This window comes from Bos indicus, chromosome 16, assembly GCF_029378745.1.
Source record: "Bos indicus isolate NIAB-ARS_2022 breed Sahiwal x Tharparkar chromosome 16, NIAB-ARS_B.indTharparkar_mat_pri_1.0, whole genome shotgun sequence".
Lineage (NCBI taxonomy): Eukaryota > Metazoa > Chordata > Mammalia > Artiodactyla > Bovidae > Bos > Bos indicus.
In genome coordinates this window covers 64,217,981-64,238,042 of record NC_091775.1, presented here as the reverse complement: position 1 = coordinate 64,238,042, position 20,062 = coordinate 64,217,981, and the positions used below count along the sequence as shown (strand labels likewise).

General features: G+C 46.2%; 1 long non-coding RNA gene across 3 annotated transcripts in view; it reads left to right on the top strand.

The window, feature by feature from the left end:
• The window catches only part of LOC109570664 (uncharacterized), a 50,954-nt gene that overhangs the window by 19,936 nt on the left and 10,956 nt on the right, over positions 1–20,062 (top strand). For 2 of the 3 annotated variants that reach the window (XR_002182514.2, XR_002182513.2), the window contains 4 exons: positions 9,064–9,226; positions 10,573–11,488; positions 14,220–14,322; positions 14,564–14,755. This is a non-coding gene — a long non-coding RNA (uncharacterized lncRNA). Of the gene's footprint in view, positions 1–9,063; positions 9,227–10,572; positions 11,489–14,219; positions 14,323–14,563; positions 14,756–17,093; positions 17,189–20,062 lie in introns of those variants that run through there. The other variant, XR_011560905.1, reaches the window with a different exon arrangement.

Below are 20,062 nucleotides of genomic sequence, written 5' to 3'. Positions count from 1 at the left end.
CATGCCATGTGGCATGTGGGATCTTGGTTCCCCAAACAGGGATTGAACCCACGCAATGTGCAGTGGAAGCACAGATTTTTAATTTTTTTTTTTTTAAGCAGGAGAAGGAATGATTATTACTAGCAGCAAGTAAGGAAAACACGTTTCCAAAGTAGAGTCTCCTTAACAGCAAAATTGGGCAAATTTTAAGCTGAAGGTACATGCATATTCATGAGGGGGCTTGAACAGAGAAGAATTCAGCAGAGAATTGGGGCAAAGGTTGACAGAGTCCAAGCTTTAGTTGACTGAAGTCGGGAGGGTCAACATCATCATTCCATCCTCCACCTGGTGGCGGCCTTAGTTCCTGGTCTCAGGACTTAATGAAGCTCACGTTCTTGATGTCTCATTGCAGAAAGGATTCAGCAAGACAAAGTAATAGACAGGAAGTGGAGTTATTTAGAGAGAAACACACTTCACAGACCGTGGGCCATCTCAGAAGGTGAGAGCGACCAGAAGCGCAGATTCTTAACCACAGGGCCACTGGGAAAGTCCTGTGAATTCACTAAACAGCTGCACCTGGGAACTTCATGCACATAAGAGAACAAATTCGACTTAACATTCCTGCTTTCGTGGATTTTATATTCTAGCAAGGGGGATACAGATAATAAATAATAAGCATATTAAATAAAGTGTTTAATGTTAGAAGATGTTAAATGCAATGAAAAAAGAAACGAGCAGAGCAAAGGAGACCAGGAGTGCCAGCGGGGAGGATACAGTGTTAGACAGGGAGGTCATTCTAGATGTCATTGAGAAAGAGATTTCGAAGACTTGAAGGAAGTGGTTAACTCAGCTCTTTTCTGAGGGAAGAGTGATCAAGGCAGAGGTAACTTCTAGAGGAAAGGTGCAAAATGGGAAGATGTCTGGCCTGTTCAAGGAGCTGCAAGGAAGCCAGAGTAGCTGGAGGGGAAAGAGCTAAGAAGAAGGCTTCAGGGAAGTGAGGAGTGTGGGGGAGGCGCTGAAACAACAGGGCCTTGTATGCTGCTGTGAAGACCGTGGCTTCCACCTTAAATGAGATTGGAAGTCACTTTCAGGATTTTTGAGAAGTGGCATATCTGACATTCAACAGGATCATTTTGGAAAGATGGCGGCAGCAGTGGAGGCGTACTTTTGGGACATTTCTGAATCTCCCTGTAACAACAGGCGGAGAAACGAGAATGAAAACTAAAAACCCTGGGACAACATTTAGCTCAAAATTAGGTGACAAAGTGTCTTCACAAAAAAGACATGGACAGAAACACATCAGCAAAAGCCATAAGACCTGCATGGTATCAGCTTCTCTGTGTCATGGTATCAAACATGCAAATTTGAGAAGATCATTCTGCAGGCAGGTGACTGTGGGGCCTGAGGTCAGGTCCTGGGGCTGGAGCACACCAGTCCCTCTGAACTTTTGAAACTGCCCATTGCAGGCTCCTTTCCTGGACACAGTGCTATTGAGGAGAAATTGCTGGGGATGTATTCAAAATACAACAAAATAGGACAAAAGAGATGCATAAAGAAGCAAAAAGTAATGAAGATGACAAGGATTTGAGAGAACGTGACAAATATGTTAGATTGGCAAAAATATATAAATTATATCTTATATAATTTATATATATTAATATATAATTATTAGTATTATATATTAATTAATGGGAGTCCTGAAGAAGAAAACCAAAGCAAGGAAACAAAAACTAAACACTGTAACTTAAGAAAATTTGCCTAAATTTCAAAAAGAAAAAGGAAAGAGATTTTAAACTATATATTGGAAGAGCATATAAAGTGCTGGAGAACAAACATGTATTAGTAAAACTTTTAGATTGTAAAGGAAGTGAAATGAGCATGTTACTTATAAGAGAAAGAAAATTTGTTTATCATCAGACTTTGTCACAGCAATACTTTATGCCAGGATCAAATGGAGTACCATTTTTAAGTTACTCAAGGAAAGATGAACTGAGGACTTTATTTAAGGTTGGGACTTCTTTAAGAAAAAAAAAGTATTTATATGGATGCTTTGGGTCTTAGTTGTAGCACATGGGATCTTTACTTGCAGCATCCAGGATCTTTTTTTTTTTTTAGTTGCAGCAATGTGAACTCTTAGTTGTGGCCTGTGGGATAGAACCCCAGCCCACTGCTTTGGGAGCATGGTGTCTTAACTACTGGACTGCCAGGGAAGTCCTGAACTGAGGATTTTAAATCCAGCAAAATTTACCTTTAAAGTAGAAATGGCCCTGACAAATTTATCAACAAGCAAGAGCTCAAGGAATATTGTTCCATGAGCCCTTCGTAAAGAATGTTGTGAAAAATGTGCTTCGGACAAGCTGAACAATTTAGGAATAATTAGTACAAAGACTATTGTGAAAGTCGCTCAGTCATGTCTGACTCTTTTCGACCACATGTACTATAGTCCATGGAATTCTCCAGGCCAGAGTACTGGAGTGGGTAGTTGTTCCCTTCTCCAGGAGGTCTTCCCAAGCCAGGGATCGAACCCAGGTCTCTTGCATCGCAGGCAGATTCTTTACCAGCTGAACCACCAGGGAAGTCCATGAGGACTGTTGGTGAATATTAAATACATGGCTCCTTGTAGAATTAGATTAAATGAGAGTTAGCAGTAGGGCATTGGAGAAGGCAATGGCACCCCACTCCAGTACTCTTGCATGGAAAATCCCATGGACGGAGGAGCTTGGTGGGTTGCCGTCTATGGGGTTGCAACAGAGTCGGACACGACTGAAGCGGTTTAGCAGCAGCAGCAGCAGCAGCATTAAGGCATAGCGTATGTAATAACAGCAATATGCTCTGACAATGTAAATTTAGTATAGCCATTAACAGATAAAGAACAGGAATGGCATACACAAAAGCGATCTGAAGGGCTGGGGTGGAAAAAATATTCTTACAAAGGAAAATATGTCCTTTCGACCAGTTCTCAGGAATGCCTCCTGCCCTAGCCAGTCTATTTTCATCTACAAAGGCTCCTGACTGAAAGGAGCTTTGCAGTGAAGTTCAAACAGCCACCCACTCGCATTTTTCTAGCCCACAGGCTGTTTCCCTGCCCAACAAACACCATCCCATGTCACTGCAGGCCTATCTGTGGCGCTAACAATATCCTGCAGACAAGACGGTTCAGGAGTTCACATTTTTATGAAGTTCCTCTTTTGCCACCTGTGTTCTTTTTGGACTGGCTTAACATTCCCCAGCCCTGGAGAACAGGCTGCAAGGGAATCGAGCCGGACTGACTGAAAGCTGGAGGCCCTGGTTCTTGTTGTTCTCTTTAATCTGGGTCTGTAATCCCCAGGAATCCGGCCGTGGCATACGCCTTCTCACGGTTTCCTGGGTCCTCAGCGACTTCCTGGCACCGATAGACTCGGGGTCCCCAGGAGTACCACCCCCCAGCCCTCCCGCTGCCCTCCGCCTTGCCTTTCTTTCTTTCCTGCCTGGAGCTTGAGCCTGATGTGCAAACACACACAATCCGTCTCTTATGTAAGTTTCCTGGTCCCTGAGCTGGGTGACTCAGCACGGGGTGGTGCCTCGCACTTTCCCAGCCTGGGGCAGCACGCTAGCAAGCTGTCATGGAACACAGAACTGCCGATGGGGTCCAGCCCAGCAGCCTTCCCCAGTGTGTCTGCTGAGCCCGTGAAATCCGTGGGAACCACCTGAGGGCTTAGCGCACCGACCCATGGGGGTGGAATTCTCCATCTCCCTGCCCACTCCCTGTTTCTTCCTCTCTCACCTTTGGCACGGGAGCTTTACATTTGGTTCTCCTCTGCCCGGAGGCTGCCACTTTTTGGGTCCCAGCTAAGAGCTGAATGTTTGTGTCCCTCCAAAATTCGTATGGTGAAACTCTAACCTCCCCCACCCCTAGTGGGTTGGTGTTAGGAGGTGTGCCTTTGAGAGGTGATTGGTTTGCTTACTTATTTACCTGCTGCACTGGGTCTTCCTTGTGGTGTGAGGACTCTTTGGTCGGGCAGGCAGGCTTTCTCTAATTGTGGGGCACAGGGGCTGGCCTAATTGTTGCGTGCATGATTGTCTTGTGGAACACTGGCTCTGGAGAACACAGACTCAGTAGCTGCAACATGCGGGCTTCTCTACTTGCAGTGCGTGGGCTTAGTCGCTCCATGGTATGTGAGATCTTGAAATTCCCTGGTAGCTCAGTTGGTAAAGAATCTGCCTGCAGAAGTAGAATCTTTGCTCCCGAGCAGGGATGGAACCCATATTCCCCGCATGGGAAGGTGGATTCCAGGGAAGTCCTGAGAGGTGGTTGGTTTAGATGAGGTATCAACGGTTGAGAATCCCCCTCTCTCTGCTGTGTAAGGACACAGAAAGCAGGTGGCCATCTGAGAACCAGGAAGAGGGTCCTAACCAGAACCCCAGCAGGCTGACACCCTGATCTTGGACTTCTAGCCTCCAGAACTGTGAGATTAATTTCTGTTTCACCCACAGAGTGTCTGTGGTATTTTGTTATAGCAGCCCAGCAGCCTGAGCCGTCAGTCCCACAGACCTGAGTGAGCCCCCCATGTCTGGGTTCTACCAAAGCTCTCAGGCAGACAGCAAATTGGTGTGGGAGGACACACCCTTGGTGTGGCTTGCTGGGACCCAGACTCACTCTTACTCTCTCCTCTGTCCCCAAGCACAAAGGAAGTCTACTGAGAACACTGGGCATAGAGAGGACAGACTTCAGCTGGTTCTGTTAGCGGAAGCACACTGACTGAAACTGCCCACCCTGGTCAGGCACCACAGAAACCATTTACATGAGTTGTTTTACGACAGGAGGTCCTGGTAAGGAACACAGAACTAATAAGCCACCACCAACCAGAAGAGTTCGGGAAAGGTCAAAAGGAGACACCACATGTCCGACCACCTCCCAGAACCCTTCTCTCTGGCATCCATCTTGGCTGAACAAGGAGTACACCACCAGGAAGGACTCTGAGTCAGAATGATTGGCTAAAGGCAATCAGAAACTAATCCCATCATCATGAAACCCGAGACTGCAAGCCAGGTGGCAGAAAGTTCTCCTGGGTTCCCTTAACCTCCTGTTCTCCATCCAGGTGCCCTTTCCCAATAAAATCTCTTGCTTTGTCAGCACATGTGTCTCCTCAGACAATTCATTTCCGAGTGTTAGACAAGAGCCCAGTTTCAGGCCCTGGAAGGGGTCCCCATCCCTGCAACAGCTCTGTTCTTGGGTCTGGTTCTCTCTCATTTCCCTCTGCTGCAGGCATGTTATTGAGTTTCCTTTCCTTTCCAGGACAGGGACAGGTGCTGGCATCCTGCTGATTGCTGGACTAGGAGCCAGAGACCTCAGATTCTAGTACAGGTCTTGTCACTAATCAGGTGCTCACAGTTAAGCAGCTTGCTTTTTCCCTTTGTGCCCCAGGCATGCATCTGAGCAACACCTGCCTTAGAACTGTTACTTGGTCATTAATAAAAGCTGTGTGCTGGCTCCTCCAGGGTTGCAATATGGTGCTTAACCAGACAGCTTCGATTGCTGCCCTCCTGGAGCCTGCATTCCAGAGTGAGGAGGCAACAGAAGAAATAGGTAAATAAGACAATTACTGATTGTGACAACTGCTCTGAGGTTCAGAGGATGAGGAAACAGCCCCTGGGAGGATGTGATATTTATTTCAAAGCCTCCACCTGCAAACTGAGAAGGGGCCAGCCCTTCAACCTGGGAAGAGCATTCCAGGCAGATCTCTGAGCTAATAAAAGTAAAAATGCTCTATGAACTATATAGTGCAATGCAGTCATCAAGTTTAATAGGAGTTAAATTGTCTTCAGCCTCTGTGGCTTTGCCGCGCACTCCTTGATCAGAGCCTGGAGCGGGCTTCACTGGCCAGTGTCTGGAAGGCGGCGTAAGGACAATGAAGTCCCAGGGTGTGGTGGGAAGAAGGGTGGTGAGTTCTGCTCTCTCTGAGGACGTGATGATCCAGCCTCTCTAGGCAGACCCATTTCCTCCCAGTGTTTTGGGTCTTTGTCACCATGCTTGCAACATGCAGCTGGCATTTATGGGAGCATCTGTTGAGAGATGGGACTCTCCCCTCCTCTGAACAGGAACTCAGGCTTGGGAAGGCCCCCTCTCCCAGCCTGTTCATGTGTGGGTCCATGTTCCCTGCTATCCATTTGGTTGTTATTTTGCTGTCTGGCTAGATCCTTTTGGGGAGCCAGTGGGGCTCCAAGCATGCCTCGACTGTGAACTGATGCAGTTTACCTCAGTAAAGAGGGGCCGCTCAAGGGCCGGAATGTTTCCACGTGTCTTCTTGGACAAATATCCAGGGGCCTGTGGAGCGGTCATGCAGTGTATCTACCTTAGCAAACTCCAGCAGCCAAGTTCTCCAGTTGACCGAGTGAGCAGCCCCAGCTCAAGGGACATAGGAGGGCCGCTGCTTCACGTCCCCTCAGAGCTAGGGACGCTGGACAGAGAGCCACAATGCCGGAGTCCCTGCCTGTTAAGCCTGCAGCCCACTCTATTTTATGTTCCTTCCTTTGGTGCTAACATTCTCTAGCTATGTGACTTTACGAAGATGGTAGTTTTCAAACTTCAACAGGCATCAGAAATCTCTGAGAGCTTGTGGAAGCACAGCTCCTTGAACTTGCTGAATCAGTAGCTCTTTGAGTTAGGGGTGCAGGAGTTTTTGTTTTTAACAGGCATTGAAGAGTGATTCTGACTGCATGTAAACCGCAGCTGGGGAAACCTGGCTGTTTAAAGTCATGATTTAGGTCACACGTCCCTTAAAGGACTGATGGTTCCTCAGGGAGCCCTGAAGCCAGGCTGCCAGGCAGAGCTCCTGGAGGCACCATGAGAAAAAATGCCTCCTCCAAGGTGGCCCGAAGCTTCCCAGAGTGTGGGGCCCAGGGCGTGTGCTCAGTAATGCTGACTATACGGATGAAGACTTGAGACTTGGAGAGATGGAAAGGGCGGTTGGGGGTGGGCTGTTAATTACATATGTGCTGCCAGAATGCAAGTTCTAGAAAAGTAGGGGCTTATTCTTAATTATTCCCAGGACCTGATCCATAAAATGCTAAATGAATTAATGACACCACCCACTTCTCTCTCCCTTGGGAAAGACAGAATATCTGAAAGCCCAGTGAAATAGACCCACCGTGTCTGACAAAATTCCCTAATTCCTCAAATATCTGATTTAAATGGACTCAAACAGGGTCAACGTTGTGTGATTAAAAAATAAACTCAGGACATCAAGGTATTTTTTGATACCAAGTGACAGGCAAACACATCAACGGGGTGTAGCAAAGTGAGTCATGCAATTTCTATTGTAATGAGGAGGGTGGAATAAGTGATTTCCCTTTCTTCCCCTTAAATATCAGGCCCAGAGCAGTTAACCCATCAGGAAAAGTTACTAAATAACAAACTTCATTATAAGCAAAGATAAAACAAATTAAACTCATATTGGAAAACCATTTTAGACCCACCAGGTGGGCAAATATACAGTCTGACAATAGTGAGTGTTGGCCAGGATGTGGTAGAAAAAAACTCTAGTTGGCTGCAAGTGGTCAAGCACTTAGGAGAAAGAAATGGACAACCTCAAGCAAAGTTGCAAATGTGCCTGGCTGTTTCATCACTCAGCATTCCCACTTCTAGGGAGTTACTCAATTCTTTTCTCCGCCCAAATGTCTCTTTATCTCTTTTGTCACTGTGCAATCGAAGAATTGATGCTTTTGAACTGTGGTGTTGGAGAAGTCTCTTGAGAGTCCCTTGAACTGCAAGGAGATCCAACCAGTCCATTCTGAAGGAGATCAGCCCTTGGATTTCTTTGGAAGGAATGATGCTAAAGCTGAAACTCCAGTACTTTGGCCACCTCATGCGAAGAGTTGACTCATTGGGAAAGACTATGATGCTGGGAGGGATTGGGGGCAGGAGGAGAAGGGGACGACAGAGGATGAGATGGCTGGATGGCATCACTGACTCGATGGACATGAGTCTGAGTGAACTCCGGGAGTTGGTGATGGACAGGGAGGCCTGGCGTGCTGCGATTCATGGGGTCGCAAAGAGTCAGACACGACTGAGCGACTTAACTGAACTGAACTGAATCTAGAAATCATTTTTTAAGTGAGGATAAAAACAGTTTCTTCTTCTATTTATACTCACTAAAAGAGAAACCTGGAGCCAGGTTTCCTAACTCCAAAATGTTAATAAATGAGTAAAAGGAGTTCACATTTGCATCTCACCGAACACTCAGCTCGACGGGGCAAGGACAGTGGCCTCCCCTCTGCTCTCAGCTGTGTGTTGTACCTGCGATCACCCACTGCCCTGAAATCTGGAGGGCGTGGGTCGCATCACAATCAGGCTGGACTTCTCTTGGCTCATGACTGTTACTGTGAGCTGTCCTTGGTGTGCATGCTCAGTTGCGACCTCTGCGACCCTGTGGTCTGTAGCCAGCCAGGCTGCTCCATCCGTGGGATTCTCCAGGCAAGAATACTGGACTGGGGTGCCATGTCCTCCTCTAGGGGATCTTCCCGACCCAGGGAGTGAGCCCACGTCCCTTGCGTCTCCTGCAGTGGCAGGTGGGTCCTTTACCACTAGTGCCACTTGGGAAGCCTGTGCTGTCCTTTAAGATGTGCTGTGCTTGAGAGGAGTCCAGCCCTGACCACTGGATATGCATTTATAGTTCTGACCATCACTTACGCTCAGAATCTCAATTCTACTTTTATTTCCTGGTGAGAACTCCTTAATCTATATTCAAGTTAGTGTACTTAGTTAAGGTATGTGGGCAGGGGCTTGGTCCGCATCCAAATAGATGCAGAAGAGAACGAACCCTGAAATCTCAACCCATCAGCAACATCGGTTATTACATATTATGTGTTCATCAGACAATATGTATGGTATTGAGTGGTTCTTTTCTTACTGTTATAAATGTGAAGCCCGTGTCTTTTGAAAGGCTGTTGAAAGTAAATGCATTGCCTGTCACCATTATCCAAGACTTTGATTCCATATAATAAAAAGGGACTTAGGACAGAGCAGTGGTAACTTAACTTTCTTGGGAAGATGAGGAAAGAACAGAGGGGAAGTTAATCTGTAAAAGATACTCCATTCTTGCACAGGTTTCCACGTGCTGCTGGACCATAGTTTGAGACTACACACCCCCATCTGGACCCTATTAAAATGCATCTCTTGACCAGTCACAGGAGGAGCCTGGGAAGGGGAGGAGAAGTCAAGGGAGAGGAGAAGTCAAGACAAGTTGACCTCAAAGGTACCACAGAAAAGGTAAGGGGCTCCAAGACAATGGTCAGGTCTCTTTCTACTCAGAGAGCCTGGGTTTCAGAGATAAAAGTCTGCTCTTCCAACGAGGAAGCCACGGTGGATAAACAGATCTCTTTCCTTAGCTGCCAGAACAAGCACAGCTAGATAACAGTTCGTAGTCTCCCAAACTAAACATTCATCATACCTGTGACTTGCAGTAGCGATTTGTGTTCTAAATCAATTCTACCTTCAGTGTTGAAAATCTCCAAAGATCTAAACCAGAGGTTAAAGCGGGGGGGGGGGGGGGGGGGGGGGGGCGGCAGTGGGGGGGGGGGACGGGAGGGGATTCTCATTTTCCTCCAAAGTCAGCTTTTCCCAAAGTGTATTCTGAAGAATATTTGTTTGATCAAGTCACGCCGTGACAAAGCATTTCATAGTCAAATGAAACAGGATGCTGAAAGTCATATCCTCTTCTCAGAGATCCACAGGAACGTGTCTGAGAAGTCTTGTGGCCAAGAAATCAAGTTTAGATTTTTTTTAAATTGGAGTATAATTGCTTTCAGGAGAAAGGAATGGCTACCCACTCCAGTATTCTTGCCTGGAGAATCCCATGGACAGAGGACAGCCTGGCGGGCTACAGTCCATGGGGTCGCAAAGAGCCAGACACGACTAAGCAAGTCATACATAATTGTTTTACAATATTGTATTAGTTTCTGCTGTACAACAAAATGAATCAGCTATGTACATACATATACCCCCTTCCTCCTGAGCTTTCCTCCCACCCCACCTCCCCATTAATTTAAGATTGTTAAGCTCAGTGTTTAGAAATAGGACCAAAGAACATTTGTGCTTATAACACAAGTGCTGTGGCACATATTTAGAGAAGCCCTGCTTTTGAATACCTTCTTTCTTCAAAGGGAGGAATTTTGTTTTGTTTGTGATGGAAACTTCATGTAGGCACGCAAGAACAAGCTGATAAACACACAGACACACACAGAAACACCCTAGGCTGCCTCCAGCCTCAATCCCCAGATAGGCAGAAGAGGAAGCATCTGAAATGACCGTTTAGGTTCTCTTCCCCTCCAGATGTGAAGCTGGCCTGAGGTATGACAGTAATTGCTGCCTGGGTGGGACACAGGGGCTGCTCTTTTTATGGGGGGAGGGGGACTGCTGCTCTTTAATGAGGCAGTTAGGATGGGTGGAGGAGGAGGAAGCTCTGGGAATAGGTGATAGGCAGCCAGGAAAGCGCTGGCCTAGGGAACACCAAGTGGAATTTTCCTCTGGAAATCCTTTTGAACTAAGTGGATTTGACTGTTGCACCCCTGGTTGCCTAGATCCCATGGCTAAGTGATTTTGTCTTCATTTTCCAGTAATGATTAACACTGCTGCAGTCTGGGAACAGTTTATTCAACTGCGGTGACGGAAACAAGGAGAAAGCCCTTCCTCAAACCCCTCGGCAAAATCTGCTTTCCACTTCTGACTGATGGTGGGAAGAAGAAAGACGCTGCATTTGGAAGGACTGTCAGAATCAAATATGTCTGAAATCTTAAATGCTTCTCAGTGTCTGTTTTGTGATTTTTAAAATTTTGTTTACAAAAGCTTTTCTCTTTCCTCCCCCTCTCTCCTTCTCTCTCCTTCCTCCCTTCCTTCCTTCCTTTCAGTGAAAAGAGGAAAGGATAACAAAATATTGCTCATTTGGGAGAGGTAACAATAGAAAGCCAGCAAAAACTGCATCTGGATCCACCTTCCAATGCAGGGGATGTGGGTTTGATCCCTGGTTGGGGACCTAAGATCCCTCATGCCACGGAGCACCTGAACCAGCACGCTGCAACCACGGAGACTGCATGCCACAACTAGAGAGTCTGTGCGCAGCAAGGAGTATCTCGAGGGCTGCAACTGAGATCTGACACAGCCAAATAAACAAATAAATAATTAAAAGGAGAGAAGACTCTGCACATGGGAGTAAGGGGAGAGCTTCCCCTTCCATGACCGAGTGGAAGCCTAGAATGTCAAAATAAGGAGGGGCCTCAGGGATCGTCCTGACTCATCTTCTCAAAGAAGATGGACCCAAAGGTTGATCTCTCGCACAGGACTCTTCATCACAGCACTGCCGCTTCCTCTGCTCCAGGCTGGAAGCAGGCTGGGCAGAGCTTGTTAGGCAATGTCATGAGTTTTGCTGCAGCTCTCTCTGAAGCAGGGGTGACATGACACGTTTGAACCTCTGAGCTAGAGCATCCTCTGGATCATGCTGAGACTTGGTCAGCTTGGGCGGACAGGGTGGTTGAGGTAAGGAAGAGATGTGTTGTTGTTGTTGCTGCTGTTTAGTTGCTCAATCGTGTCTGACTTTCGTGACCCCACAGTCTGTAGCCCAACAGGCTCCTCTGTCCATGGGATTTCCCAGGCAAGAATACTGGAGTAGGTTGCCATTTACTTCTCCAGGTGATCTTCCCAACCCAGGGATCAAATTCACGTCTCCTGCACTGGCAGATAGGTTCTTTACCACTGAGCCACCAGGGAAGCCAAGGCTGAGATAACCAGCCTGCAAAGAAAGGCTCCTTATCCTAAAAACCAAGGATATTGAAAACATGCTTGATGCACTTCTAAGTACTCAGCCAAAGTAAGTTTGCCAAAATCACAATGTTTAAGGCTTCTATGATGGAGTAAGAGGGACACAGAGCAAGATGTGGAATACACCAGGCTCAGGGAAACCCACCAGAACTCTTACATCATCTGAAACCCCTGTGTAACCCCATCTTTAATGAGGTGATGGCTGAGCTTAAATGCTGGGCCTCTCAGCCATGCTGTGAAAAGTAGTCTCCTACAAAGGATGATCACCATGTAATTTGAGCTCTCTAGCTAAAACAAACCCTACCTAGCTGAATCCTCCTTCAAGGGGAACTCTTCCTGTTCACAGTTTCATGTCATTCAGTGCTATGGAACCACTGGTACAGAACATGGCAGTGTTTGTTCTAGATACTTTATCCCTTATTTTTGTGACAGATGGATATTCTGTTATGTGAACTTTTTTGTGGTTGGCAGTAGTATCAAGTATCAGTTATTTGTTAACCACATTCCTAAAGTTAATATGCAATGACAGAAATTGTTAATTATACCTGTGACTACGGTCATAAAAATCATTTTTAAGGCAGAATATAGAGATTAAGTGATGAAGAGGCAGGGATGATAAGAGCAAGGAAAGGGGAAGAGACAGTTTTGCAGGTGACAGAGGGTGGTGGTGGGGGTCTCTAAAAATCTTGGCCAAGACCTAATCTAATCATGAATGTTGTTTTCTCTGAATCTGAAGTAATAATGTGATGTATGAGCAAGAACTAAAAAGCATGGGAAAAGTGCATTTCAAAGAGTAGGGGTATTAGCATGAGGTTTACAGCCTCAAAATGAATTCCTATGATGGAACTGACTCACACTGGATACAACACGACTTGACATGCTCCTCAGTTACAGCCACAAAGAAGGGGCCGTCAGGAAAGGAAGCTAAGATTGCTAAGGACATACAGGCCACCAAATGCTAGGGCTGGGAGGACTCCGGAGGTCATCTAGTCCCTTCTCCTGCCTTATAGTTCTCAGACAATGAGTCAGCTGGTGGAAGGCGGGCAAGAATGGGGAAACTCCTGTCTCTGATTTTGTCCTAAATATCTCAGAAATGAGAATGATGTCTTGGCCACCACGATGCTATCGATCTGTTCTAGTATTTAAAGGAACATAGTGCATGGATAAGAGTGACTCATATTACTGAGGGTACATAATGTTGTATCTGGCACCATGCTGAGGATATGCAATGCATCCTACCCCATTCAGCACTCACACCAGCCCTAATAAGGCAGGTACTTTGTTATACAGATCAAGAGGTCAAAACATAGAAAGAGTGAATAACTTACTCTAGATCTAGCAAGTGGCCGAGCTAGAGCCCAGAACCAAGTTTGCCTGATTTTACCCTTCAAACTCTTAACAGTCCTATTTGACTCCCCATTGGCAAGGAAGTCTCACTGATATGAAATGATTCTTTTTATACACTGAAAAATTGGTTTTGATTGATGGGTCAAAAGACACTTCCCTTACAAGTAATAAGAAGTTCATTATTAGGGTTGCCAGATTTAGCAAATAAAAACATAGAATGATACATTTGAATTTCTGATAGAGAATTTTTTAGTTTACATATTTTTAGTATAAGTGTGTCCCAAATATTACAATGGAACAGACTTCACACTAAAAGACTATTCTTTGTTTATTTGAAATTCAAATTTACTGGGCATCCTGTGTCTTATCTGGCCTCCATGTTCATAATGAACGAGAAAGTTGGTGAGTTTAGTCTCTCTGTGGGCCACTTCATGCTGCTCTCTTCCATGGCTGACCCCCTTCTACTGGGAACCTTTTCATCCAAGGCTGCTATAAAGCCCTTCAGTGCTATAGTCTCTTGGTATCTATGTTTTTATTGTTATTTAATTGCTAAGTAGGGTCCAACTCTTTTGTGACCCCATGGACTGCAGCCCACCAGGCTCCTCTGTTCATGGGATTCTCCAGGCAAGAATACTGGAGTGGGTTGCCATGCCCTCCTCCGGGGATCTTCCCAACCCAGGGATCAAATCTGTGTCTCCTACGTTGGGAGGTAGATTCTTTACCACTGAACCACCAGGGAAGCCCTGTCTATGTATATCATAGACTAATTTATTAATTTTTAAATGTTTTTATTAGTAAATGGTTACAGAAGAATATATGTAACCATTCTACTTAACAATCACTGAGTCAATGGTTATAAGGCCTGTTCAGTATTTTAAGATATGGCCAATTGTTTTCCAACATGATAGTATAACAATTACTCTTCCACACTGGCACACTAGTTCCCTGGGTTTATAACCTCACTGCACATGGGATATTGTCAAACTTTTGCCTTCGTAGTGGGTGTAAAGTGCCCTCTCACTGTGATTTCCATTTCCCTGATTTCTAATGAGGTTGAGCATCTTTTCACAAATTCATTGTCTCCTCCTCTTCTTGTTTTCAGAGTTTTGCACTCCAACTATGTGCTGGGGTCTAAAAGTCCACTGTTTTATGGAAGAGACTTGGAGACAGTAACTCAGGGGAAGACCAAACAGAGAAGACTCTAGGTACGGAGTGCACACTGGCCCTCTGTGAGCAGAACGAGGGGACTGTGCTTTGCACACGGCACTACCTACAGGCCTGGAAATACTGCTGTTGCTCCACCAGCACTTAGCTCCTCTCCACTGGCAGCCCAGTGTTGGAGAAAGTATTTCCAAGCCACACAGACCTGTTTCCTAGCTATGTGACAGAGAGTTGCTTTCTTCCTCTGAGTCTCAGTTTTCTTATCTATAAAAACATGCCTTGCAGGGTTATTCCAGGGTTAAACAAGACAGGAAGTGGAAAGGACCGCCAGGGAGGGCCTCAACCCATGATGCCTTCTACCAGGCTTCTTTAAGAACCAACCAGAAGAAAAACATCTCAAGACAACCAGTATCCTGTTCCAAAGAATTAGAACAGATCACCAGGAATTTTGCACTTAAGATCTTATTTGTGGCAAAGGTAAGCCTAGGGTTCTTCTTAGAATCAAGAGATTGAGTGGATTTTGGAGACAATCTGACCTGATGACTCCTTTCCATGCATTACTGGGAGTAGATCATTGGAGAGCTGAGTGTCAGCCATTATTCCGAGGCGCCTTCAGAGGGAGATTCCACCCAGCTGCCCGACTCAGTGTCCCACAGTCTCTGTAGTTCAGAGTTCTTCCCAGTGTCTTACTTAAAACCTCTCCTGCTTCAGCATAAGTTGTTCCGTCTTCTCAGAGTGAGGGAGCCCTGCCATGAGACAGATGGCTTGAACTACAAAGCAAGTCTGCTAGCTGCTTCACTGGCCTGACTCACAAGTTACTATTATGGAATAGGCTTCCCTGGTAGCTTAGTGGTGAAGAACCCGCCTGCCAGTGAGGGAGACACAGGTTCGATCCCTGGGTCAAGAAGATTCTCTGGGGAAGGAAATGGCAACCCCCTCCAGTATTCTTGCCTGGGAAATCCCATGGACAGAGTAGCCTGGTGGGCTACAGTCCATGGGGTGGCAGAGAGTCAGACATGACTTAGTGACTCTGCACGCTCCCATATTATGGAATGTTGGGCCTAGGCTGCACCACTTAATTCACATGAGAAAACCAAGGCCCAGAGAGGTCTGTCTACCCGGATATGATACTACAGCTAGTAAGGGGCAAGAGCTGGGTTTCAACTCCAGTTTTCAGAGTCAAAAATTCAGGATTATTTTGTTCCCCATCACTGAGGGTCTGTTTTTATTGAGTGTATGTCCAGAGGTGACCCAGAATCCTTGGGCCATCTGAGGACCAAGTTCAGACATTGTACTCCAGGAGTCAGGAGACCCCAGTCCCAATCCTGGTCCTCTTCAGAACTGCTCCTCTGGAGAATGTAGTGACAAAAGAGCTTTTGTTTATGTGATCATTTGGAGGCTAGAATTCTGCACTGGAAGAGATATATATATATATGCGCCACGCCAAGTCACTCCATTCACGTCCGACTCTTTGCGACCGCATGAACTGTGGCCCACCAGGCTCCTCTGTCAGTGAGATTCTCCAAGCAAGATACTGGAGTGGATTGCCATGCCCTCCTCCAGAGGATCTTACCGACTCAGGGATCGAACCCTGGTCTCTTACGTCTCCTGCAATGGCAGATGGGTTCTTTACCATTACAGCCACCTGGGAAGCACCCCCCCACCCATATATATACAATTTTTTAAATGGAGAGTTATTGTAACTTTCATCCAACTTTAAAAAAGGAGTCCAGGACCTTAAAAAAAGCCAAGTAATGCATTCATTTATCACTCATTCAGCAAATGTTTTTCAAGAGCCTACTGTGTGTGAGATACCCTACTAGGCCCAGAGAATATAGTAGAAGTACAATAAACGTGAGCCCCACCTCACGGCACCTGCATTCTAGTGAGAGGGGCAAATGATAAATAATAAGCAAACAATAACATGAAATACCATCAGATAGGTTCAGAACTACTGGTCCAGCTAGACTTTGCCTTCCTCTCTGGACTCAAATATGCCGTTTTCCTCTGCTAAGAAAGCCAAACCCCAGTGGAAACGGACTCAGTTTAACTTCTCAGTTGCAATTTGAAAGGATGTAGCAAAGTCCCTCAGAGAAGGCAATGGCACCCCACTCCAGTACTCTTGCCTGGAGAATCCCATGGATGGAGGGCCTGGTAGGCTACAGTCCCTGGGGGTCGCTAAGAGTCGGACACGACTGAGCGAATTCACTTTTACTTTTCCCTTTCATGCATTGGAGAAGGAAATGGCAACCCACTCCAGTGTTCTTGCCTGGAGAATCCCACGGACAGGGGAGCCTGGTGGGCTGCCATCTATGGGGTCGCACAGAGTCGGACACAACTGAAGCGACTTAGCAGCAGCAGCATCAGCAGTAAAGTCCCTAAGCCTCCTGACCCTGTTCCACGTACCCAGGGTTGTCTTGTGCAGTCAGGCTGATTAGATTAACCCTTCATTCCTCTCTGCCCCCCAGGCAGGCAGCATAATTCCAGATCTCTAGAAATGAAAGGCAAGTCTGTTTGGCCAGGATCAGCAATGCACTTTCCCCTTGCAGAATCTCCCTGCTGATTACAACTGCTGCTTGTGCAACACCAAATGATCTGAAAGCCCCAGAAAGACAAACCACCAAGAAGCATGGGTGAATGTTTAAACTGTGTGGATTCTCATAATAAGGATATTGTTCAGAATTTTTATCTCAGATCAGCTTTTTGTGCAGCTGCTGAGTGGGTTTTTCATATGTGCACCTCTACGGTTTAATAATGCAAGTGAGCTGGACTTCCCTGGTGGTCCAGCGGTTAAGACTTTGGGTTTCCGCTGCAGGTGGCAGGGGTGCTATCCTGGTCGGGGAAATTCCTCGTGCTGTGCAGTGCAGACAAAAAGGAAAAAAAAAAAAAAAGGCAAGTGTGTCGATTCCCACCCCACCCCCACCCCCTGCCCCGCCTCCATTTCCAATCCACGACAAACTCCGAATTGTTGCTATTTTTGATTTGGTGTTTCCCTAAGTTCAGCTTTGCGGTGTGGCAGTAGCAAGAAGGAATGACCTGTTGAAAGTGACATAACTCTGCAGTCTGACTCTAGGACACCTGATTTCTGGGTTTCTGCTCTCCAGGTACTAGATTAGATCCAGGGGCCTTGCTAAGATTATACATGCATGCGCACACAATTATTATCGGAATGCTGTGCGGCTCCGTTGATTAGAATGTTTAGTCCTTACTAATTCTAGGGACAGCGTCACACCACCAACTGAAAGGCCAGTTCTGGTTTAAAGAAAAACAGACTCTGTCAATGAAACTGAAATGTGTGTTTGTTACAGTTTGAAAACACAAGTAAATGAAAATTTTAAAAGAGGTTGGGGAAGGTCATGGATATCCATCACTTGGAGGGTGAATAAGAAAAGATTAATGACGATGTACAATTCACGTTACCAGGTCAGGATGGGAAATCCTGCTGGTTGTCCAAAAAGGGTGAGAATTGGTTCGAACTCCATTGATGGCTTCTCTCTTCCTTTAGCTTTCTTCCCATCTCCATCCTCCACTCCATGTCTCCCTGCCATCCATTCATATCTTGGATCTGGTGGGGAAGTGACAGTCTCTTTTCCTGAGAGTCTCTCTGGGGATAGGCTTCAAGTCATGGTATTACTAGCCTTGGAAATCACCCTCCTTAATCCTCTACTGAAAGCATGAGAGAGTGTCAGAAAAGAAAATATACCTGAACTAGACGGAAAGTCAGGCTTCCTGCCCAAGGAGCTACTGGTTATTTCTGGAGAACCAGGCCTAGGATTTGTGCCCATTGCTAAGAAGGTGTCATGGAGCAGACTGAAATAATCATGTACTGTGTCCTCCCATCTCTTAAATCCATGCAGGACTGGTTCTTGGACTGGGGTGTGGGTGTGTATGTGTCTGTGTATGTCTGTGTGTGTGCATGTGTGTGTGTCTGTGTGTGTGCGTGTGAGTGTGCGTGTGTGTGGTGGGATGGGGTGGGGTGGCGGGGACAGCCTGAAAGGTTTGTGTGTGTGTGGACTATGGGGTGGTGGAGGGGGAGGCTGAAAGATAAACTGAACAGGGACTCTCTTTTTCATTGCTATTGTGACTCAGCCAATTCCAGGATTTAAGGTCAGGCTCATTATCCATTATGCCTCCAATTCATTTCTCCCAGGAAATGCCATCTGTTGGGGGTACTTATTTCTGGGCAGCACAAATGCTACTAGTTGGGTTTTGGTGTAGCTGCTGCTTGGCACGCCTCCTGCTAGTCTTGTCCCAGGTGGCAGGGAGCAAGGGTAGGGCTCAGGCATTTGCTGTCATCCAGTTCACCCTCTTTTTGCATGTTCTGCCTATTTTCTCAGCTTTCTGTAAACACCCCTCATCCCCTTGACCCCGCACATACACAGCAACACCCTCCCTTAGTTTTCAAGCCACAACACGATTTCAATGCTTCTGTGCTTCTGTGAATTCCGTATCAGGTGTACTAAGGCTCAACTTTGCCTGGAGTAAATAAGGAAGTGCTGTTAGGAAATTCTTCCCTTAGGATTTTACTTATGTCTTAACTAGACCAGCACCTTTTGTTATTACAGCTGTTCCTCACAGCGGTGCCCACAGGCTTGCCTTTCTGACTCCCTATTGTGAATGCATTGTTGGTTGACATTCACCCCTAGAAGAAATCGCTACCTTTTCTCCAGTTGGTAGGATAAATTCACGTGCCGGTTTAGGCTGGTTCACCTGTTCTGTACTAAGTGACCTGAATGGGGCTGCCTTCTCAGCACCTCACTGGTCCCAATGCATAGACACACTCCACTCAGGAAGGCAGTCCTGACAGGGGAACTCGGGAATTCCTGGAAGATTTCGGGAGTGATGAGCACAGTTCGACAGAGAAGCAGGATGCATATGCTGGCTTGAAACTCTGGAGACAAGTTCCTGTTCAACACCCAGGGAAGCTGGTTTTCTGGCTGAAGTCTTATAGTTAGGAAATTCTGGGGATGTGGGTTACAGAGGGCAGAGCTAGGGATGTGAAGGGGAAGGAAGTCATGTGCTCCAGACAGTTAAAGGAGACATTCTTGACTTTTCTTTCCTTCTCACCGCTCATAACCAGTCTATTAGCAACTCAGGCAGTCCCACCTTCAAAGTTTGTCCTGAAGTCACTTCTCTCTGTTAACCCTCACTGCCATCACCCTAACTGAGCCTCTGCTGTCTCTCACTGAGTCAACCAGATTACCTCCTCCAACTAGTTTTTGTGAAGCTCTCTTGCTAATTTCTCAACTTTTAAAGAAAATTTTTTAAATTTTTGGCTGCACTGGGTAGCATGTGGGATCTTAGTTCCCTGACCAGAGACTGAATCTGTGCCCCCTGCATTGGAAGCGCAGAGTCTTAACCACTGGAGAGCCTGGGAAGTCCACTCTCACTAATTTCTAATTAATTCTCTATGTGCATTGCAGGCAGATTTTTTTTACTCACTGAGCCACCATGGCTGCTGCTAAGTCATGTAAGTCGTGTCCGACTCTGTGTGACCCTGGACTGTAGCCTGTCAGGCTTCTCTGTCCATGGGATTCTTCAGGCAAGAATACTGGAGTGGATTGCTGTGCCCTCCTCCAGGGGATCTTTCTGACCCAGGGACTGAACCTGGCAGCAGGTTCTTTACCACCAGTGCCACCTATACTAGGTTAAATAACATGTTATAAAAATAACATCTTATAAACATTAACATAGCTATTTTTTAAAATCTTTTTAATGTGGCATTCATGACTCACATTATATTTCTATTGGCCAGGACTAATTTGGATCACCAAAACACTCCTC